This window comes from Carassius auratus, chromosome 31 (assembly GCF_003368295.1).
Source record: "Carassius auratus strain Wakin chromosome 31, ASM336829v1, whole genome shotgun sequence".
NCBI classification, from domain to species: Eukaryota; Metazoa; Chordata; class Actinopteri; order Cypriniformes; family Cyprinidae; genus Carassius; species Carassius auratus.
In genome coordinates this window covers 22,816,544-22,842,017 of record NC_039273.1, presented here as the reverse complement: position 1 = coordinate 22,842,017, position 25,474 = coordinate 22,816,544, and the positions used below count along the sequence as shown (strand labels likewise).

General features: G+C 37.5%; 1 long non-coding RNA gene across 1 annotated transcript; it reads right to left on the bottom strand.

Moving 5' to 3' along the window:
• Window positions 1-22,233: 22,233 nt before the first annotated feature.
• LOC113051139 (uncharacterized) lies at window positions 22,234-24,391 on the bottom strand. Its single transcript, XR_003276870.1, has 4 exons — window positions 24,271-24,391; window positions 23,594-23,611; window positions 23,057-23,151; window positions 22,234-22,451 (listed from the first exon to the last, which is right to left on the bottom strand). It is a non-coding gene; the product is annotated as an uncharacterized LOC113051139 (long non-coding RNA).
• Between the last annotated feature and the right edge of the window lie 1,083 nt (window positions 24,392-25,474).

Here is a 25,474-nt window from a genome sequence, read left to right as displayed (position 1 = left end):
AGGCTGTAAGTATATGGCTTAAAGATAATCTACGGGTTTCTTATGAGATTTAGAAGAGTTGTTTGAGTGGTATTATTTCGAAGAACTGCCATAATCCTAGAGTGTTTTTTTCTACTGTAAACACTGTACTCCATCCTATTTTTATGCCATTACTCTCTCCTTCTGTTGACATTAAAATTTTTAATTGATAAGACTGCTGGAATCAGATCCCAGATTTCATCTGTAACTAAGGATGTTATTGTACCCTCTGCTCTTCCAAATCAATTGACTTGTTTTACGCCTGTCTGTCTGCCACAACTCAAATAAATAATTGTGCACATGAAGCCCACCAGGTCTCCCATTTTAACTATTATGAATAGTAGCTTGACATTAGGTGTTGTTCCACCAAGTTTAAAGCATGCAGTTATCCAGCCCCTTCTTTAAAAAAAACTGGTTTAGGCTAATCTGATATGAATAATTTTCATCCCATTTTAAAATTGCCTTTTATTTCAAAGATACTGGAGAAGATTGTGTATGCACAGGTTAATGATTTTTTGGTTAAGAACAACATTTCGGATAGATTTCAGTAAGGATTTAGAGCAAATCGGATTCAGCTCTTTTGAGGGTCACTAATGATATTCTTAATGGCGCTGATTCTGGAAATTGTGTTGTTCTGTTACTTTTAGATCTTACCACAGCATTTGACACAGTTCACCATAAGATTCTCATTGATTACCTTAGAGACCATGTTGGCATTCAGGGTTTAGCCTTAGAATGGTTTTCTTCGCATTTAAAAGATAGGACTTTTTCAGTCAGTTCAGAGAATTACTCTTCATCTGTTGCCCCTCTCATGTGTGGTGTTCCTCAGGGTTCAATCCTGGGACCGGTCTTGTTTTTCCTTTAGATGCTCCCTCTAGGATCAATTTTTGATAAACATGGCATTCATTATCATTTGTATGCTGATGACTCACACATTTATTTACCATTGAAGCGCAAGTATCATTTATCCATTGAGTCTCTGTATGAATGTTTGGATGAGGTTTAGTGTTGGTTGGCTAATAATTCTCTTCAACTGAATGAGAACTGGTCTGAGTTTATTTTATTTGGTAAAAAGGGATGTGTGGATGATATCACTGACTGCCTGGGGTTACTTCCTGTGAAAAATCTTTCAAGAGTGAAAAAGAGTTTCAAGAGTCATTTTTGACTCAGATCTCAAATTTCATTTGCAAATTAATGCATTTTTTAAAAATAGTTTTAACCATCTTAGATCTGTATCTTAGTTGAAGTCAATCCTTTCTTTTGAGGACTTGGAGAAAATTGTGCATGCTTTTGTGTAATCTCGTTTGGATTATTGTAATGCATTGTATCTGGGTGTGAGTCAGGCCTCTCTCTCCCGCCTACAGCTTGTTCAGAATTCAGTGGCTGGGCTTTTAAACAGTACTAAGAAGAGAGAGCATATTAATCCTGTGTTTACTAATTTACACTGGCTTCCTGTACGATACAGGATTCTTTACAAAGTGCTATTAAATGTTTTTAAAGCTTTGCATGGTTTAACACCGGAGTATATTTCAGATTTAATCAGTTTGCATCAATCTAATAGGTCTTTGTGTTCAAATGATCAATTATATCTGATGGTTCCTTGATCTCGTTTAAAATGCAAAGGTGATTGGGCCTTTTCTGTTGCTGCTCCAAGGCTTTGGAATGACCTTCCTCTGTCTGTAAAATCTTCTCGCTAGCATTTAATAATGTTTTGTAATTTCTTCTTTGTTGTGGTATGTTTAGGATTTTTTATGCTTGATTTTATTCCTTTATTCATTTATTTATTCCGCACACCAACCACCACCTCTCCATAAGCAAGTTGAGATGATAACATTACTTTGTGTAAAGAAACAGACAAAACATTTAACCCAATTCCCTTAATAAGCACAAAAGTACCAGTGTTGCTCAAAGATGAAAATGGCAGCACAAAACTACTTTTATGCATCAAAATAATCATCAGCTAACTCAGCAGCTTTAGCAGCTGTGTCAGCTTTCTGCTCATTTATATATGTTGCAATACAAGCAGGAACAGAGTTTCTTAAACTGTTCAAGCACTATTAAGTTGGTCATGAACTCACTAGATAAGGTCCTAAATATTTGCTGGTATGCTTCCGGTACTAATTCATATGCTTTTAAGTTGGCAGCATTAACAAGACATTAACACTAAAAGTGTAGTTAGTAGCTGTAAACCCTCCCATTTTTTCCCCCGGGGTTCTCACGTATTTGAGCTCTTTTGCTGATGTCTTCCCGTTTTAGTATTTTCCTGTAAAATATCCCGTTAGCCCTTCGATCGGACCTGTCAGTCTCTGTACTGTTGTCCTGTTGATACCCCTTGCCCTTCCAGTGAAACATATGTTTTCAAAACATCGTTTTGCTTACTTGAAAGCAACCTTAGCATTATGTTGGTCTTTTTAATATAGCGTGGTTGTTGTGAGAGCACGATTTCATGCCAATCTGTAAGCGAAGTCACGTTAGCCCTAGCTTCACAAATCCCTTAGTTAATGCAGCAGTTTTTTAGTAACATTACGAATTTTGCTGTCAGCAGAGGGATAGCAACAGAAAGATGAATGTTGAAATTTTCCCGTATTTTAGATTAGTAAGCCAGGAAATTTCCCTTATGTCCAATGTTGACTTAAGCTATATAAAGTAAATATTCAGATGTTATGGTCTCCGTAGTCGCGCCTCCAAGTAGGAAAGCGGTGGAAAGTTAACCCATTCTAATTTTTTTTCCTCATGGCGATTATGTGTATAAACGCTATTACACCCCACAACACATCAACGGTTTACCATGGTTGAAACAGATTTTTAATTAGTTAAATTTAAACAATTAAAGCCCTTCAAAGCCCCATGTTAGTAAGTTTTTTATTTATTTATTAGAGTGTGTTTCTGGTCCAACACATGAGCGTGGTCATACACTTGACCTTGTATTGTCTTTGGGGTTTTCAGTTAGTGGGATGAAAATTGCAGACACTATTTTTTTTTTCTGACCACAAGACTGTCTTTTTTAGCCCTACTTTCCCATGTAGTACTCAGATTATGAATGTTTCTTCTTCTATTGCTTCTTGTGTTCTTACTCCTTGTACCGCTAGTAATTTTTCAGAAGCTTTTAGAGTTTCTCCTTAAATAACCTTGATTGAGTCTCCTTGTATGGAACCTGAACAGTTGGTCAATCAGTTTAACTCTACTTGTTCAGATATTTTAGATCTTGTGGCTCCTTTGAAAATTAGTCAAGTCAAGTCAACCTTTATTTATATAGCACATTTAAAAACAACAGAGGTTGAGCCAAAGTGCTTTACAAATGAATAAAATTTTTAAAAACAGTTAAAAAACAACAACACATAATTCTATCAACATCAACACATAATTTATAATCTATTCAAAGGCTACAGAGAACAGATATGTCTTCAAGGACGACTTAAAAATGGCTAAAGATGAAGATGACCTCACATAGAGAGGAAGACTATTCCACAATTTCAGACCCCTCACCGAAAAAGCGTGGTCACCCTTAGATTTATAGCGGCAGCGAGGAACCGTCAGTAACAGTTGGTCATTGGACCTTAGTGCTATATTCAGAGAGTAAGGATGTAAAAGATCACTGATGTACTTGGGACCGAGGCCAGATAAGGCTTTGTAAACAAACATCAAAATTTTGAAATCCACCCTAAATTTGACCGGGAGCCAGTGTAAGTTTCTCAGCGCTGGGGTAATGTGATCCCTTTTCCTTAATCCAAGTAACAGTCTGGCTGCAGCATTCTGAACAAGTTGTAAACGAGATAATGCATTTTGGGGCAAGCCACTGTACAGGGAATTACAATAATCTAACCTAGATGTAATAAATGAATGGATTACAATTTCCAAGTTAGAAGGGGAAAGCAAAGATTTAATTTTAGCAATTTGTCTCAATTGGTAAAAACTGCTTTTTACAACGGCACTAATCTGCTTGTTGAAAAGAAGGGAGGAGTCAAAAATTACTCCAAGGTTCCTCACAGGGTCTTGTATGTTCGATGCTAACGGGCCTAGTTCGACGACTAGTCCAGGTTGACTGGACAAGGACGATCCAAGAATCAGGACTTCCATTTTGCTCTCATTTAATTGCAAGTATCTTTAAAACAATTTAATGCATTGTTAGATGCACGGTTCTTGTCTATACCACATTTTAACTGAGACGAAGCAGAAGAGAAATTGGCCATGTTCACAGAGAAAGTCCTTTCTTTTAAATAGGAAGAAAACCACTGAAGGGTTGTCCCATGAATGCCCACCATGCATTCTAAACGTTTCAGAAGAATATCATGATCAACTGTATCAAACGCAGCACTGAGATCTAACAAAACTAGGACCACTGGCGAACCTGAATCCATAGATAATAAGATATCATTTGTGACCCTAAGTAATGCAGATTCAGTGCTGTGCAAACATCTGAAACCAGACTGAAATGTATCCAAAATATTAAATGCATTTAAATAGGAGTAGAGCTGAGAGTAGACGACTCTCTCCAAAATCTTTGACATAAAAGGCAATTTGGAGATCGGTCTGTAATTATCATGTATTGCCGGATCCAGATAAGCTTTCTTCAAAAGGGGATGTATAATTGCATGTTTAAAGCAACTGGGCACAATGCCACTTGCTAATGAGCTGTTGACTATAGCTGTCACACTGGCATTAAGTGTCATAAAAACTTCTTTAAAAAGACATGTAGGAAGTGAATCCAGCGAATAGCTTATAACACTTCAGCTTAGCGACTATGTCTGCTGTTTGTTCTGATGTAACTAGTTCGAAATTAGTCAGAGAACTGGTAACTGGAGTAGTTTGAGGTTGATCAAATGGAACATGTATAATTCCACATTTGATTTGCTCAATTTTATAAGTAAAAGAGTGTAGAAATAATTCACAGTTCTCTTTTGAAGCTTCCAGAACAATGTTTTCTGTTGGATTTAAAACCGAATTAATTGTCTTAAACAAAACTTTCAGTCTGTTCGCATTTTCAGAGATCACTGTAGAAAAATAGTAGGCTTTTGCATCCTTAACAGCTCTCTGATAAGTTGTCAAACATTCTTTTAGGATGCCATAAGAGACTTGAAGCTTATCTAGTCTTGAAAGATTTTTCACAGGAAGTAACCACAGGCAGTCAGTGACATCATCCACACTTCCCTTTTTACCAAATAAAATAAACTCAGACTTGAAGTTTGAAATTAGGAATAAAAAAGGTCAAGTCACAGCCCTGGTTGAACAGTAATAGCCTACCCGTGCTCTCAGGCAAGAGTGCAGGAAGGCTGTAAGTATATGGCTTAAAGATAATCTACGGGTTTCTTATGAGATTTAGAAGAGTTGTTTGAGTGATATTATTTCGAAGAACTGCCATAATCCTAGAGTGCTTTTTTCTACTGTAAACACTGTACTCCATCCTATTTTTATGCCATTACTCTCTCCTTCTGTTGACACATGTGAAAAGTTGTTAAAATTTTTAATTGATAAGACTGCTAGAATCAGATCCCAGATTTCATCTGTAACTAAGGATGTTATTGTACCCTCTGCTCTTCCAAATCAATTGACTTGTTTTACGCCTGTCTGTCTGCCACAACTCAAAGAAATAATTGTGCACATGAAGCCCACCAGGTCTCCCATTTTAACTATTATGAATAGTAGCTTGACATTAGGTGTTGTTCCACCAAGTTTAAAGCATGCAGTTATCCAGCCCCTTCTTAAAAAAACTGGTTTAGACTAATCTGATATGAATAATTTTCATCCCATTTCAAAATTGCCTTTTATTCCAAAGATACTGGAGAAGATTGTGTATGCACAGGTTAATGATTTTTTGGTTAAGAACAACATTTTGGATAGATTTCAGTCAGGATTTAGAGCCGACCATAGTACGGAGTCAGCTCTTTTGAGGGTCACTAATGATATTCTTCATGGCGCTGATTCTGGAAGTTGTGTTGTTCTGTTACTTTTAGATCTTACCACAGTATTTGCACAGTTCACCATAAGATTCTCGTTGATCACCTTAGAGACCATGTTGGCATTCAGGGTTTGGCCTTAGAATGGTTTTCTTCGTATTTAAAAGATAGGACTTTTTCAGTCAGTTTAGGGAGTTACTCTTCATCTGTTGCCCCTCTCATGTGTGGAGTTCCTCAGGGTTCAATCCTGGGACCGGTTTTGTTTTTCCTTTAGATGCTCCCTCTGGGATCAATTTTTGATAAACATGGCATTCATTATCATTTATATGCTGATGATTTACAAATTTATTTACCATTGAAGCGCAAGTATCATTTATCCATTGAGTCTTTGTATGAATGTTTGGATGAGGTTTAGTGTTGGTTGGCTAATAATTCTCTTCAACTGCATGAAAACAAGTCTGAGTTTATTTTATTTGGTAAAAAGGGATGTGTGGATGATGTCACTGACTGCCTGGGGTTACTTCCTGTGAAAAATCTTTCAAGAGTGAAAAACCTTGGTGTCATTTTTGACTCAGAGCTCAAATTTCATCGACAAATTAATGCCTTTTTTAAAAATCGTTTTAACCATCTTAGGTCTATATCTAAGTTGAACTCAATCCTTTCTTTTGATGACTTGGAGAAAATTGTGCATGCTTTTGTGTCATCTCGTTTGGATTATTGTAATGCATTGTATCTGGGTGTGAGTCAGGACTCTCTCTCCCGCCTCACTTATTCAGAATTCAGCGGCTAGGCTTTTAAAGGGTACTAAGAAGAGAGAGCATATTAATCCTGTGTTTACTAATTTACACTGGCTTCCTGTATGATACAGGATTCTTTACAAAGTGCTATTACAGTTTTTGCCCATTGCTTAAACACTATAGACCCATGCTTAGACTAAAGTAACACAACTTGAAGCTTTTGTTACCATACCTCAAACACATGTACCCATACCTTAAACAAAACCGCTGCTTTGCACTCTAGTTGCAATTCTGCAACACACTTACTCCTTTATGCAACACATTTGGTCCTGCATACTACACTCTATTTCATACATAAGACACTTCGTTCAAAAATGAAATCTCAGAGTGCCATTTGGAAAACAGATGTATCCAAAATACAAAACACATCGGGTAATTGCTACCACTCAAATACACAACTGAAGGCACTTACTTGCAAAACTGAACACCTATCAGCCAGCTACAAAAAGCCCTCAGTTTAGCCATTTCAAGAACTTTGCAAGCATGGATGGAGGGAGAGCAAGAGGAAGAGGAGGGGGAGGAGGAAGAGGAAGAGGAAGAGGAAGAGGAGGAGGAGGAAGAGGAAGAGGAAGAGGAGGAGGTTTGAAGAGGCCATGCACGGACCCCTATTTCTGATGATATAAGAGCAACTTTGGTGGACCATGTCATCAACCATGGCCTGACTGTGAGGGAAGCTGGGCAGAGAGACCACCCACACGCCGCATGTCTCTTCTGCAGGTAATGGAACTGTGGTGACATTCAGGTGACAGCAATCCATGGATGGTTTCGACATGCAAGGGGATATTTTCCCCGGTGCCTAGCGGGAGAAGACATCTCTTGCGATGTCGATGAGGCCAACAGACGGCGGGATCCATGAGCCCACGAATGCACAATTGCCATGATTTTCTGTGTTTACAGTATAGTGTTTTATATATATATATATATATATATATATATATATATATATATATATATTTTTTTTTTTTTTTGCTTTATCTGAATTCATGTTACTGCAATGTACAGTGCTACAATGTACAATATTGAGCAGGCCTATTTGCTTTTTTTGGTTGTTTGAAAATGTGCCTCCTGAAAATATGCCTTCTGAATAAACAGTGAAAATCAAAGACTGCAGTGTTTTATATAAAGTAGACTAGTGTGTTCCCCCTGATCTGAAAGTGTATGCATATGATGCAAGTATGTGTCATTTTGTCATCAGAGTTACACTTTGACAAAGGAATGTTAGGTTTTGATAGCAGAGTTTAACTTCTGTCAAAGCAATGATAAATGATCCAAAGTGTAGCCCGCACAGACTGCAGTTGTGATCACTATGTGAAGAGTTTTGAAAAAGTGAACTAAGTGTTGAAAAATTGGGTCCAAGCTATTACAGTTTTTTACAGACGCTAGGACACATTTCTCAATACTTAGGTCACTTTTGCAGAACTCTTCACACAGTTCTCCTAACCAACTTTCAGTTTGGCAAAGCAGTTCATTTCACATTCAAAATGCACTACAACTATCAAAACACTTTATTCAGGTCTCAAATCAACTCACTCTTCCAGAACACTAGCAAAGGTTGACAGCCGACAAACACACTTTGTCACCCACAAAACAATGACCTAAAAAACACTAACAACATGTAGCATTATACAATGTTTTCTTGTGTAAAACAAGGACATATCTTATCTAGGACGTGGCTTACTAATCTAAAATACGTCCTAGATATGATATGTCCTTAATGTGATCCCTTTTCCTTAATCCAAGTAACAGTCTGGCTGCAGCATTCTGAACAAGTTGTAAACGAGATAATGCATTTTGGGGCAAGCCACTGTACAGGGAATTACAATAATCTAACCTAGATGTAATAAATGAATGGATTACAATTTCCAAGTTAGAAGGGGAAAGCAAAGATTTAATTTTAGCAATTTGTCTCAATTGGTAAAAACTGCTTTTTACAACGGCACTAATCTGCTTGTTGAAAAGAAGGGAGGAGTCAAAAATTACTCCAAGGTTCCTCACAGGGTCTTGTATGTTCGATGCTAACGGGCCTAGTTCGACGACTAGTCCAGGTTGACTGGACAAGGACGATCCAAGAATCAGGACTTCCATTTTGCTCTCATTTAATTGCAAGTATCTTTAAAACAATTTAATGCATTGTTAGATGCACGGTTCTTGTCTATACCACATTTTAACTGAGACGAAGCAGAAGAGAAATTGGCCATGTTCACAGAGAAAGTCCTTTCTTTTAAATAGGAAGAAAACCACTGAAGGGTTGTCCCATGAATGCCCACCATGCATTCTAAACGTTTCAGAAGAATATCATGATCAACTGTATCAAACGCAGCACTGAGATCTAACAAAACTAGGACCACTGGCGAACCTGAATCCATAGATAATAAGATATCATTTGTGACCCTAAGTAATGCAGATTCAGTGCTGTGCAAACATCTGAAACCAGACTGAAATGTATCCAAAATATTAAATGCATTTAAATAGGAGTAGAGCTGAGAGTAGACGACTCTCTCCAAAATCTTTGACATAAAAGGCAATTTGGAGATCGGTCTGTAATTATCATGTATTGCCGGATCCAGATAAGCTTTCTTCAAAAGGGGATGTATAATTGCATGTTTAAAGCAACTGGGCACAATGCCACTTGCTAATGAGCTGTTGACTATAGCTGTCACACTGGCATTAAGTGTCATAAAAACTTCTTTAAAAAGACATGTAGGAAGTGAATCCAGCGAATAGCTTATAACACTTCAGCTTAGCGACTATGTCTGCTGTTTGTTCTGATGTAACTAGTTCGAAATTAGTCAGAGAACTGGTAACTGGAGTAGTTTGAGGTTGATCAAATGGAACATGTATAATTCCACATTTGATTTGCTCAATTTTATAAGTAAAAGAGTGTAGAAATAATTCACAGTTCTCTTTTGAAGCTTCCAGAACAATGTTTTCTGTTGGATTTAAAACCGAATTAATTGTCTTAAACAAAACTTTCAGTCTGTTCGCATTTTCAGAGATCACTGTAGAAAAATAGTAGGCTTTTGCATCCTTAACAGCTCTCTGATAAGTTGTCAAACATTCTTTTAGGATGCCATAAGAGACTTGAAGCTTATCTAGTCTTGAAAGATTTTTCACAGGAAGTAACCACAGGCAGTCAGTGACATCATCCACACTTCCCTTTTTACCAAATAAAATAAACTCAGACTTGAAGTTTGAAATTAGGAATAAAAAAGGTCAAGTCACAGCCCTGGTTGAACAGTAATAGCCTACCCGTGCTCTCAGGCAAGAGTGCAGGAAGGCTGTAAGTATATGGCTTAAAGATAATCTACGGGTTTCTTATGAGATTTAGAAGAGTTGTTTGAGTGATATTATTTCGAAGAACTGCCATAATCCTAGAGTGCTTTTTTCTACTGTAAACACTGTACTCCATCCTATTTTTATGCCATTACTCTCTCCTTCTGTTGACACATGTGAAAAGTTGTTAAAATTTTTAATTGATAAGACTGCTAGAATCAGATCCCAGATTTCATCTGTAACTAAGGATGTTATTGTACCCTCTGCTCTTCCAAATCAATTGACTTGTTTTACGCCTGTCTGTCTGCCACAACTCAAAGAAATAATTGTGCACATGAAGCCCACCAGGTCTCCCATTTTAACTATTATGAATAGTAGCTTGACATTAGGTGTTGTTCCACCAAGTTTAAAGCATGCAGTTATCCAGCCCCTTCTTAAAAAAACTGGTTTAGACTAATCTGATATGAATAATTTTCATCCCATTTCAAAATTGCCTTTTATTCCAAAGATACTGGAGAAGATTGTGTATGCACAGGTTAATGATTTTTTGGTTAAGAACAACATTTTGGATAGATTTCAGTCAGGATTTAGAGCCGACCATAGTACGGAGTCAGCTCTTTTGAGGGTCACTAATGATATTCTTCATGGCGCTGATTCTGGAAGTTGTGTTGTTCTGTTACTTTTAGATCTTACCACAGTATTTGCACAGTTCACCATAAGATTCTCGTTGATCACCTTAGAGACCATGTTGGCATTCAGGGTTTGGCCTTAGAATGGTTTTCTTCGTATTTAAAAGATAGGACTTTTTCAGTCAGTTTAGGGAGTTACTCTTCATCTGTTGCCCCTCTCATGTGTGGAGTTCCTCAGGGTTCAATCCTGGGACCGGTTTTGTTTTTCCTTTAGATGCTCCCTCTGGGATCAATTTTTGATAAACATGGCATTCATTATCATTTATATGCTGATGATTTACAAATTTATTTACCATTGAAGCGCAAGTATCATTTATCCATTGAGTCTTTGTATGAATGTTTGGATGAGGTTTAGTGTTGGTTGGCTAATAATTCTCTTCAACTGCATGAAAACAAGTCTGAGTTTATTTTATTTGGTAAAAAGGGATGTGTGGATGATGTCACTGACTGCCTGGGGTTACTTCCTGTGAAAAATCTTTCAAGAGTGAAAAACCTTGGTGTCATTTTTGACTCAGAGCTCAAATTTCATCGACAAATTAATGCCTTTTTTAAAAATCGTTTTAACCATCTTAGGTCTATATCTAAGTTGAACTCAATCCTTTCTTTTGATGACTTGGAGAAAATTGTGCATGCTTTTGTGTCATCTCGTTTGGATTATTGTAATGCATTGTATCTGGGTGTGAGTCAGGACTCTCTCTCCCGCCTCACTTATTCAGAATTCAGCGGCTAGGCTTTTAAAGGGTACTAAGAAGAGAGAGCATATTAATCCTGTGTTTACTAATTTACACTGGCTTCCTGTATGATACAGGATTCTTTACAAAGTGCTATTACAGTTTTTGCCCATTGCTTAAACACTATAGACCCATGCTTAGACTAAAGTAACACAACTTGAAGCTTTTGTTACCATACCTCAAACACATGTACCCATACCTTAAACAAAACCGCTGCTTTGCACTCTAGTTGCAATTCTGCAACACACTTACTCCTTTATGCAACACATTTGGTCCTGCATACTACACTCTATTTCATACATAAGACACTTCGTTCAAAAATGAAATCTCAGAGTGCCATTTGGAAAACAGATGTATCCAAAATACAAAACACATCGGGTAATTGCTACCACTCAAATACACAACTGAAGGCACTTACTTGCAAAACTGAACACCTATCAGCCAGCTACAAAAAGCCCTCAGTTTAGCCATTTCAAGAACTTTGCAAGCATGGATGGAGGGAGAGCAAGAGGAAGAGGAGGGGGAGGAGGAAGAGGAAGAGGAAGAGGAAGAGGAGGAGGAGGAAGAGGAAGAGGAAGAGGAGGAGGTTTGAAGAGGCCATGCACGGACCCCTATTTCTGATGATATAAGAGCAACTTTGGTGGACCATGTCATCAACCATGGCCTGACTGTGAGGGAAGCTGGGCAGAGAGACCACCCACACGCCGCATGTCTCTTCTGCAGGTAATGGAACTGTGGTGACATTCAGGTGACAGCAATCCATGGATGGTTTCGACATGCAAGGGGATATTTTCCCCGGTGCCTAGCGGGAGAAGACATCTCTTGCGATGTCGATGAGGCCAACAGACGGCGGGATCCATGAGCCCACGAATGCACAATTGCCATGATTTTCTGTGTTTACAGTATAGTGTTTTATATATATATATATATATATATATATATATATATATATATTTTTTTTTTTTTTTTTGCTTTATCTGAATTCATGTTACTGCAATGTACAGTGCTACAATGTACAATATTGAGCAGGCCTATTTGCTTTTTTTGGTTGTTTGAAAATGTGCCTCCTGAAAATATGCCTTCTGAATAAACAGTGAAAATCAAAGACTGCAGTGTTTTATATAAAGTAGACTAGTGTGTTCCCCCTGATCTGAAAGTGTATGCATATGATGCAAGTATGTGTCATTTTGTCATCAGAGTTACACTTTGACAAAGGAATGTTAGGTTTTGATAGCAGAGTTTAACTTCTGTCAAAGCAATGATAAATGATCCAAAGTGTAGCCCGCACAGACTGCAGTTGTGATCACTATGTGAAGAGTTTTGAAAAAGTGAACTAAGTGTTGAAAAATTGGGTCCAAGCTATTACAGTTTTTTACAGACGCTAGGACACATTTCTCAATACTTAGGTCACTTTTGCAGAACTCTTCACACAGTTCTCCTAACCAACTTTCAGTTTGGCAAAGCAGTTCATTTCACATTCAAAATGCACTACAACTATCAAAACACTTTATTCAGGTCTCAAATCAACTCACTCTTCCAGAACACTAGCAAAGGTTGACAGCCGACAAACACACTTTGTCACCCACAAAACAATGACCTAAAAAACACTAACAACATGTAGCATTATACAATGTTTTCTTGTGTAAAACAAGGACATATCTCTGTTTATAATTCAATATATGTTACTATGAATCCCTCAATATTTTATTTTGTGTATTTTATTTAAAAAAAATTTTTTTGCAAATTCCAAAATACAATAATTTGAATACACACTATCCACTGATACAGATACAATAGTAATGCTAATTTACTAACTGTCCAATTGTTTTTATAGCATTTAATTTTAAGATTTAAAATATATTTCATTAAAATATTACTGTAGAAATAGCAAATTGCTGTATTATTCAGTTTTGTATTATGTTATTGTTTTGAACATAAGTTTAAGAGTTTTGAAAACAGCATGTGCAAATTGGCCTGTACGTACAAAGAGTTTTGGCAGTTGTTGTGTCTGAGTGAGAAAAGAATTCATGAAATTTGAGAGATGTGGTCATTGAATGCATTTTGTGCCAAAGCAATGATAATTGATCCTCAGTTTAGCCCACATAGACTTCTTTTGTGCTCACTGTGTGAAGAGTTTTGCAATAGTGACCTAAGAATTGAGAAATGTGTCCTAGCGTCTGTAAAAAACTGTAATATGTTGTGCGCTTCTACACTATCCTCAGAGAGATGACGTTACCCAGCAGGCACCGGACGTCAATATAACGTCATGCTGACATTGGATCCCAACGTTGGTCAGACGTTGTAATTTGGTTGAAAATGAAAATCGGGTTGACGACAGAACCCAACGTCATATTGACGTCGATCTCCAACGTTGGTCAGACGTTGAATTTTGGATGAAAATGAAAATCTGGTTGACGTCAGAACCCAACGTCAGGCTGACGTCGATCTCCAACGTTGATCAGACGTTGAATTTTGGATGAAAATGAAAATCTGGTTGACGTCAGAACCCAACGTCAGACTGACGTCGATTTCTAACGTTGGTCAGACATTGAATTTTGGATGAAAATGAAAATCTGGTTGACGTCAGAAACCAACGTCAGACTGACGTCGATTTCTAACGTTGGTCAGACGTTGAATTTTGGATGAAAATGAAAATCTGGTTGACGTTAGAACCCAACGTCAGGATGACGTCGATCTCCAACGTTGGTCAGACGTTGAATTTTGGATGAAAATGAAAATCTGGTTGACGTCAGAACCCAACGTCAGACTGACGTCGATTTCTAACGCTGGTCAGACGTTGAATTTTGGATGAAAATGAAAATCTGGTTGACGTCAGAACCCAACGTCAGACTGACGTCGATCTCTAACGTTGGTCAGACGTTGAATTTTGGATGAAAATGAAAATCTGGTTGACGTCAGAACCCAACGTCAGGATGACGTCGATCTCCAACGTTGGTCAGACGTTGAATTTTGGATGAAAATGAAAATCTGGTTGACGTCAAAACCCAACGTCAGGCTGACGTTGATTTCTAACGTTGGTTAGACGTTGCATTTTGGATGAAAATGAAAATCTGGTTGACGTCAGAACCCAACGTCAAGCTGACGTCGATTTCTAACGTTGGTTAGACGTTGCATTTTGGATGAAAATGAAAATCTGGTTGACGTCAGAACCCAACGTCAGGCTGACGTCGATTTCTAACGTTGGTTAGACGTTGCATTTTGGATGAAAATGAAAATCTGGTTGACGTCAGAACCCAACGTCAGGCTGACGTCGATCTCCAACGTTGGTCAGACGTTGAATTTTGGATGAAAATGAAAATCTGGTTGACGTCAGAACCCAACGTCAGGCTGACGCCGATTTCTAACGTTGGTCAGACGTTGCATTTTGGATGAAAATGAAAATCTGGTTGACGTCAGAACCCAATGTCAGGCTGACGTCGATCTCTAACGTTGGTCAGACGTTGCATTTTGGATGAAAATGAAAATCTGGTTGACGTCAGAACCCAACGTCAAGCTGACGTCGATTTCTAACGTTGGTTAGACGTTGCATTTTGGATGAAAATGAAAATCTGGTTGACGTCAGAACCCAACGTCAGGCTGACGTCGATCTCCAACGTTGGTCAGACGTTGAATTTTGGATGAAAATGAAAATCTGGTTGACGTCAGAACCCAACGTCAGGCTGACGCCGATTTCTAACGTTGGTTAGACGTTGCATTTTGGATGAAAATGAAAATCTGGTTTAGGTCAGAACCCAACATCAGGCTGACGTCGATCTCTAACGTTGGTCAGACGTTGCATTTTGGATGAAAATGAAAATCTGGTTGACGTCCGAACCCAACGTCAGACTGACGTCAGTCTGCTACGTTGGTCAGACGTTGCATTTCGGATGAAAATCTGATTGACGTCCGAACCCAAGGTCAGACTGACGTCAGTCTGCTACGTTGGTCAGACGTTGCATTTCGGATGAAAATCTGGTTGACGTCAGAACCCAACATCAGACTGACGTCAATCTCCAACGTTAGTCAGATATTGCATTTTGGATCAAAATGAAAATCTGGTTGACGTCTGAACCCAACGTCAGACTGACGTCAGTCTGCTACGTTGGTCAGACGTTGCATTTCGGATGAAAATCTGGTTGACGTCAGAACCCAACGTCAGACAGACGTCAATCTCCAACGTTAGTCAGATATTGCATTTTGGATCAAAATGAAAATCTGGTTGACGTCTGAACCCAACGTCAGACTGACGTCAGTCTGCTACGTTGGTCAGACGTTGCATTTTGGATGAAAATGAAAATCTTTTTGACGTCAGAATCTAACGTCAGACTGTCTGAAAATGGAATACACAAATGTTTTGTGGTTTTATCAGAAAAATGACTAAGAGATGAACTGGATTATAACAAATATGATTTATTTATTCACATGTTGTATCATTTACATTTAACATGGAACAGAACATTTACAAAATAATTACATTTTAACATCAACATTATTGGAACTGAATAGTTTTGAAAACATACATTTTATTAACATCTTTCTTTTTTTCCTGCCACCTCCACCCACCCTGTCTGGTGCACAGTAACGTCGCAAGGGCTGTGCAAAGCGTGCAACTTCACTAGGCCTCACACCTCTAGAGGGCCTCGCTCCTGGCCTGCATTTTATGTCCTTTATATCTCATTTTTATTACTATTTTTTCCACCCATCTTGTCCTTTGGTAGACTAAAATAGTCATAGCGGATAGACAGTACAAGACTCTAAGTATAAGAATGAGTAAAGCTGTTTGTTGATAGGACGACAAAAAGTTATAAAGTTTAACTTTTAAATGGTCTAGAGCCCTGCATTTCACCCTGACTTTTTTTACACTCCAGGCCGGGTTTCGGGCCAATTTCCACATCATAGTTCAGATGCGGGCTGTCCTTAGGCCTGTTTAAGGCTTCTCCTTATTTTTATATTTAAGACATCCATCAATTAGTGATGAAAAAATTGCCGCACTGAGGGAAACAACACGAGACCGTGCTAACATGACTGTCAATAGCGGCTTAACAGTGTTAAGTGTCCCGCAGCATGACAGTGTTCTGCTTTTAAATGCACGCAATAGGCTTAAGCTTGACATAAAGCATCTTCAAAAAATTATTACCATAAATGAGTCATGGGGTAAATAGGAATGAGATTGAATTATTTACTAATAAATAGTTTTCTGAGTTGGTGTAGCAAGGATGATGTTGCTAATCCTGACTCGCCAACTCTTAATTTTACAAGCCTTAAGAGAAAAGTTAATCTTTATGGATTATCTTTATAATGAATGAGTTCTTGTTTCTGATGTGTTGTATTTTGTTAAGTAGTCATTTAAAGTTTTCTATAGATATATTTGTCACGTCCGTGAGTCATGTATTCACTGAGCTTTGGTTCATTTTTGTTAAGTGCTCCTGTTCAAGACGAGACGGTAGAAAGCGCATCATGACTATTTTCTTTTTTTTTTTTATAAAAGCACAACGATTTGTTGATAATGTGATTGCACACAAATAAAAGTAGACAATTTACAGTTACGAATGATGTATTACTCTTACCTTTATGAGCAAAAATTACTGCATATCCACTGAAAAAAATGCAAGTGATTGCACTGGCCAGCACGCTTTTGCTTGCACTCTCCGCACAAACTACTGGATATAGCGCACATTTATCTAGGTTTAATTCTTAAACATACTTGAACTGTTTTATATATCTATAGATTTTATTTTAGGCAAGTCGTGATGATTTAAGAAGGCTAAACTGATCCATAGGTTCACTGTCTGGCACTGGCCGCTTGGCCATTAAAAAAAAAATCTAGGTCTAGGGATAGGGCTTAAATTTGAGGTCCGTGCAAGGCTCTAGGCTGGTCTGCCTCAGTGGTCGAGATGGCCAATCATATCAAAGAATGTGGGTCTTACTGTCACAACATAACTAGAGTTTGTGGAAAAATGTAAGCAGTAGCCTACGGTATTAGAGAACTGTTTTATGATTGAAATGTTCAGCGACCAAACATAATAGACTATCTAGAGATGCAAACTACTCAACCTTTTATGAAATTTCGCCCTTTTGAATTGAAAAAATGCGATAGGTTAATGATTCATGTAAAACATAAAATAAATGTGACAATAGACATTTGCGTTTTTGACTATTAAACATACGAATAAGAGTGAGAGTTCACATTTTAAAAGAAAATATTATTTTAAAATAGTGCAAATTGATTTTAGATGTAAAATTCAGCTGCAAAAACCTAGTACCGTTTAATTTCACTTTAATAGCAATAAACAGTTTCTTTTCTTTCCCAATAAAGTAAAATACTGAACATAAACATAGGAAGATGAGAAAATAATTATTTTAGAAGAAAATGTTGGATCGCACTTTCCATCTGAACTCTTCATATATAACTGTCTACAAGCCTAGAACTAATTTAAGCATTCTTATTAACTTATTATAATTATGATTGTAGATCCTTATGAGCTAGTGCGTGGCCATGATTTGTGCGCAAGCATGTCAGTGAGCAAGGCATCACAATCGAACAGATTCATGTTAAAGTTGAGTTTGTTGCGGTTCTGGCTTTGCTACCGTTCGGACGTTCTAGCCTACTGTTCTGCGCTTCGCTTATTATTTCTGTACTTTTCTCAGTTTTTTCTACGATTTTTTACTTCAGCAGATCAGCACAGTGCTCAAACAAAATATTTTTGGCACAAACGCTAAAACTAAAAACTTTTTTTGACTCCAATAATACTACAAAAGAAGACTTTGCCTCCCACTGCCAGCAGCTTACATTCTGGAGATGGGAAAACAACTGCCTACATTCAAATGGAAGAGAGAGAAAATGCCTCCTGTTGCTGCAAACTTCTACAAAGAATTGTGATTCTTGAAACAAAGTTACTTGCTGGACTTCCAAAACAGGCGAAACACTCAGCAGACTGTCGTCATGGACCCTCTCAGCATACAGCCGGTGAGTCCCATGAATCTTCTGAATCTCAACAGTTTGTACCAAGTGTAGAGGAACAAGCCGAAACGGATCATCACACTAATCGATGGCACAAACAGGGTGCAAGACCCAGAGGAACACAAGACATCAGATTGTCATGAGTTTCTCGTATTGCTGCCGTAGCTTTCTCTACCCCAGATTCAACTATGACAAGGCTTGTAAATACCAGTATTCTACCTCCCACTATACATCTTGAAAACAGATTTGAAGAATTAATGAATGCGGGTGAGGAATCCCCAAATGTGATTAGCAGCTAACACCGTTACTAACAGACAGTGACATTCAGCTCAGAGCGTAGCCGAGCCTAGGACTCTATTATCAGAAACATCCGTAGCAGGACTACAATAACATGCTGCCTTCCTCAAGCAACGGTCTCTTATGTGAACAAGGAACTTCAGAAAATGAAGCACAAGACTACAAATCTAATTATCAATCCATGTGGGGAAGAATGATACTCTCAAAAAGCAGTCAAACATCCTTAAGAAGGACTTCAGTGAACTCTTTCAAACACTTTGAAGACTCCAAGTTCAGTCGTTCATCAGTGGACCACTCCCAACTGATAACACCATGCAGCCACAAAAAGCACTGCTGATGGACACCATCCCGGAAGAGACCTGCCCTCAGAGCTCCTCACAGACAGACTGTGATGTATCAAAACAGATACAAGACTCAGCACTCAAGGATGACTTTCTTGAAGACAGCCGGGGAAGCCAAGACAACATATCACAGCCACAAGAAACACCAGAGACACAACCCATCTCACGAGACACATTATTCCTCTCTCCAGCATCTCCACTTCTGTGCTTTTCACTGAAAATGGTAGAATTGGTGTATGCTTGGACTAAATTCTCTCACTCATTCGCTGCAAGCCCGCAAATGTCAACAAGAAAACAGCAGGGTCCCAAAACATCAAAGCCTGGGGGCCCTGCTCCTGTGAGAGCTCTCAGACCGCTGCAGCAACAGCAGGCCCCAAACCCTCAATCTGCTGAAGGTGAACCAAAAACAACTGATAGAAGCTCTCAGTGATATGTGTCGGGTCCCTGCTATAATAACCGCAACATTCACAAATGTTTAAAGAACAAGTGGGAACCCAGTGTGCCTGTAGCTTTCTCGATTTCACTTTTATCATGTGACAGAAAGTTTAAGGCCATCTTAAGCCGAAGGGCAAACTCATCTAATATACATCAAACTAAAACTGATGTAATGACATAAAGCACTGCCATCAAGTTAGCATCTTTAAACATTCGCTCACTAAAAAATTTAATCATTTTGTAATCAATGACTTTATAACCACAAACAATTAGGATTTTATGTTTCTAAATGAAACATGGCTAGAGGACAGCTGCAGTTCAACAGTCCTCAATGAAGCAGTCCTTCCTAACTTCACTTCCATGAGTGTTTGCAGGACTGTTAGGAGAGGTGGAGGTGGAGCTGCTTTTTTAAAGATGTCTATCAATGCAAACAAGTGTCATTTGGTCATGACTTGTCTTTTGAATATTTAGGGATTGTGCTAAAAGGTGCTCAACACATTCTTTTTATTATTATTTACAGGCCTCCAAAATACTCTTCAGCATTTGTTGAGGTAACAGAAACGTTATCAATGATTTCCTCAGAGTTTGACTGTTTTGCTAATGCAGGGGATTTTAATTTTCACATAGACAATGCAGAAAACAAAACTACAAAAGAAATGATAACAGTTCTAAATACCTTTGACTTGATTCAGCATGTGCATGGACCCACACAAAGGTGGACACACTCTAGATGTAATCATCAGTAGGGCTCTAAACATTTCATTCATTGTTATTAAGGACGTAGTACTATCTGATCACTTCTGTATTTTCTTTGATATATTGATCTCTGCTACCACTTACTCTAGAACTGTCTCTGTCAGAAGGATATGCTTTCAAATGTAGCCGCACTTAATAACCAGAGCCGTAGTTCGCTGACAAGTGGTGCATTATTGCGTTCAAAATCGCAGAAGAATCTCATGCGGTTATGAACGCGATATTGCGTAGCTTGTCAGCGAACTACGGCTCTGTCTATTAAGTGCGGCTCCATTTGAAAGCAGGTTATTGACATCAACCGCTAATCACCGCTAATCACAGAACCAGCTTTACTGACGAGACATGCATGACAATTGCATGCAATTAATAGTGCAGCCCTAACGAGAACACTAGTGTACTATTTACGGAGGCCATATCTTTAACACCAAGTATTTTTTGCCGACTCTGTTGATATTCTCCTTGATTCCTTCAACTCAAAAGTTAAGAATGTTATTAATGATATTGCTCCAATAATAGTCAGTAAGAAAACAAACAACATTTTGGAAGACATAGTGCAGCAACTAAAATCATCAACTTGCTATATTGACACACTTCCCACATCTTTTTTCAAAAGTGTGCTTAACTGTTTAGAAGTAAACTGTTCAGTTGTTAAGCCCCTCCTGAAAAAGAGCAATCTTGATAACACCATTTTGAGCAATTATAGACCAATATCTAATCTTCCTTTTATAGGCAAAATTATAGAAAAGGTAGTTTTTAATCAGCTGAATAAACACTTAAACATCTGGTTTCAGACCGCATCACAGCACAGAGACAGCACTCATTAAGATAATAAATTATATTAACTTAAATTGTGACTCTGGCAATATATCAGTGCTGGTATTGCTAGATCTCAGTGCTGCGTTTGACACTGTCGATCATAACATACTACTAGAGAGACTGGAAAACTGGGTCGGGCTTTCTGGGATGGTACTCAAATGGTTCAGGTCATACTTAAAAAGGAGCGATCATTATGTGAGTCTAGGAGAGCATAAATCTAAGTAGACATCCATGATATGTGGAGACCCACAAGGTTCAATTCTTGCACCGCTCTTGTTTAGCCTGCATATGCTTCCTCTAAGTAAAATAATGAGAAAGAACCTAATTGCCTATTACAGCTATGCTGATGATACCCAGATTTACCTAGCCTTATCTCCAAATGAATACAGCCCAACTGACTCCCTCTGCCAATGCATTGATGAAATTAATAGCTGGATGTGCAAGAACTTTCTTCAGTTAAACAAGGAAAAAACTGAAGTCATTGCATTTGGAAACAAAGATGAAGTTTTTAAGGTGAATGCATACTTTGACTCTAGGGGTCTAACAACTAAAAATCAAGACAGGAAACGTGGTGTGATTCTGGAGACAGACCTTAGTTTCAGTAGTCATGTCAAAGCAGTAACTAAATCAGCATACTATCATTTAAAAAACATTGCAAGAATTAGATGTTTTGTTTCCAGCCAAGACTTGGAGAAACTTGTTCATGCTTTATCACCAGCAGGGTGGACTATTGTAATAGGCTCCACACCGGCCTTCCCAAAAAGACCATTAGACAGCTGCAGCTCATCCAGAACACTGCTGCCAGGATTCTGACTAGAACATCTGAGCATATCACACCAGTCCTCATTAACTTCCAGTTACATTTAAGATTGATTTTAAAGTACTTCTACTTGTCTAGAAGTCACTCAAAGACCTAGGACCAAAATACATTGCTTCCAGAATCAGCCTCCAGAAGAGATCAGATGTGCTAAAACACTAGTCACATTTAAATCTAGACTCAAAACTCATCTGTTTAGCTGTGCATTTATTGAATGAGCACTGTGCGATGTCCGACCTGATTGCACTGTATTTTATGTATTAACTGTAAGATCATCTTCTATTTCTAACTGTTTTAAATTCAAGTCAATTTTTAAATAATTTCCAAAGTTTTAAAATTGCTTGTTTTACTTTTGTTCTTCATGATTATTTTACTTCATTTTATGTAAAGCACTTTGAATTACCATTTTGTTCGAAATTTGCTATATAAATAAACTTGCCTTGCCTTGCTACAGCAACCTCCCCCACCACACACACACATACACGCAAAATTGTAGAGGGCCTCGCACATCAACTTTGCACAGGGCCTCTCACCCTCCTTGCGACGGCTCTGCTGGGGCATATTTTAAACAAAAGGCAGTGGCTGCTGCAGTATTTGCCCCGTCTCTTTTGATGTTTTCTGGACACTCTCTGTAAGAAATATTTGAATAAGAAAATGTGTAAGTATAGGATATGATGCACTATAGTAATCACTGAATGTAATCATTAACTATTTATTTGCCTTCCACAGAATACATTTAGACCACTTACACTATTGATTTGGTTTCTTAGAAAAAAATAAAAATCTACCCTAGCTTTAAGAGCCATGAATGTAAATTACATGCTATAAGTCATCAAAATATATTTCAGCTTGTGATGCAATTGACAAACACTAAGCAGACAATCTAGCAAAAGAAAACCATGACAACAAAGACACATTGCAGTATTTTTTTGCAGAGTGTCTTAAGGTAAATTAACATTTAATGTCTAATACATTAAATGCAAAAACAATTGTTAGAGAATGCAAAAACAATTGTTAGAGTTCTGAACAATAAAGATAGGCTGGCAACAGGAATGACCTGCCAATCAATAAGAAGTGTATATATGGAAGTTTGTGTGATTTCTGTGTGACAGATGAGTACCTACAATACGAGGTTACTGGTTTTCACTAAACCAACTAAAACAGAAACTAAACAACGCTGAATGTCACAATGATATGATGCTAATATTTGTATTATATGTTAATTTTGTTTTACCTGTGACAACAGTGTACAGATTGATCTTGGTGAAAGCAAGCTTCCCCTTCCCCCACTTCATACTGAAACAGGCCATGACCTCATTTTTCATCAACCTGTGGATACAAGAGTAATGCCCAAATAATTAATTATACATGACACATTATGAGGCAGGTGTTATAGTTTCTGTTACGTGTTCATCATATCTAGTATTAATGCAGATATCATACAGGTCCTCCAGTTGGTACTAGATTAAAAGTCATAGGCTCACCCAAACTGGCAGGTTTTTATCTTATTGCAAAACAACTGATATTGTGCAATTTCAAAATGTAAAACCAACACTATTTCAACAACTTGGCCTGTAAATATTAATTTCATTCATTTTCTCCTTGCTAGCAACTGTAAAGTGCAAAATTATAGGATAACAGAAGAGCACACAAGAAAACCAGAAGAATCAGATTAACTACCTTCAATCTATTAATATTTTAATCTAATTAATGTAATATATTAAAGCAGATTGTTCTAGCGGCTCTTTTATAAATGAACAAAAAAACATACCTTACAACAATATGGCTTCTTCAGAACATGGCAAAGAGATAAATGCAAAACAAAGCAAAAACAAAACAAAAGTTATAACCTCATATAGTATAGCCCCTAAATTCACACTATATTAAATACTATACCTTAGTGATAAACTTGAACCCCAAATATAAAACTAGAGCTTGTAGAAGAAAAGGCTGTTTTTGTTTAAAATAAATAAAAAAGGAGCCTCTTTACATCGTGTGTAGAAATCTGACAGCTAAAGGAGATCCAAAATTAATTAAACTTGTACAGCAGAATATTAAGTTACTATAAACACCTGTATAACTAATTCGCATGACACAATTGAAGAAAAAAAAAGCATTGAATCGAACAAATTTCATGATGAAAAGCTTAACGTTAAATTATTCGAAACAATAATAATAATAATATAATAATTAAAAACATATGTCTCAAGTTTAAACTTTATTTGAACTGTTTTTCAGCGCTAACAGTTAGATGGCTTTAATGACTCAGGCGTTTTTATTTCAGGGATATAACCGTTAACGTTACCATTTTTTAATTAATTATCTCTACCCATCGTCTTGCAGCTAAAACACTTCGATGTATTTGATACGTATTACAAGTAATATCATTATATAGGGGGGCATAAACACTTTTACGTTATACATGATCTAATACCCAGATATACTCACCACAGTTTGAGCTGTAAGTGCACCGCAGGCCGCCTGATAAACTGATGCCTGCCGATCCAAAAAAGACCGCCAAGTATTCGCAAAATGGCGCAATAGCGCGATGTCACCGTGTTGCATTATGTTTGGGCGTGGGATTATGGGGGGTGGGGGGGGGGGGGTGAAAAAAAAAAAAAAAAAAATACAAATAATAATCATAATAATAATAAAAATCCAAATAAAATAAACAATAATATACTTTAAATTAACTTGTATTATTCTGTAGTGCTTATTCACAAAATCCATACACAGAAAAAGTTTAAGCATATTCATCATTGATGGATGAGATCAACATTTAAATATGAAATTTGTAATTTTAAATTTTTAACTAGAATGTACTTTAAATATGAAAAATGCAAGTAAGAAGCAGCAATCAATCTGATCAATTATTTTATATATTTAAAAAAAAAACATATATAAGAACAGACTAAATTATAGCAAAGGAATTAGACATTTATATTGCATAATCATAAGACTGTACAATAAACAGTAATGCTTGCATTGTCTGCATGCACTCACTTTACTTTCCAACACAAAGATCAACAAGTTTATGTTTTGATAAACAATGTTTCCAGCCCAGAATTAAGTAAGCAATACTGTTTTGATCCTCCTAAATATGTCTTAACATGTTTGAGAGTGTTTGAATTGCATTATATTGCAAACAAGATTGTGTCACGGGCCAGCAAAGAAAGAACAGGGTCTGGGTCCAAATGCAGGGAAGATTAACTTTAACCCTCTGGAGTCTAAGAACAAAAAGCCAACACGGCAAAAACAAAACCAAGATGCAAAAAAACACGAGAAGCAGTAACACTTACAAGACGTTGAGGTGACAAGGTGGGGCGGGGGTCAGAAAAGAGACAGGACAAAAGCACATGGCACCAAACAAACACAACACTCACAGAAGACTGTGACAGAAAGACATAAGACTGGTGACAGAAAGACAGAAAACTGTGACAGATTGGATATCAATTTATATAAACTGTTATGGTTCATGAATGGTCATGGGTCAAATTAAAGTCATAACACTTTATTTTCATAGTCCCTTTTGAATATTCTATTGACAATATAAGTATTGCACTTACATGTCAACTAACTCTCATTATAGTACTAATAGACTGTCTGCTTAATTTCTAATTCTGATGCTCTCCCAGAATATGTTTGACTGACT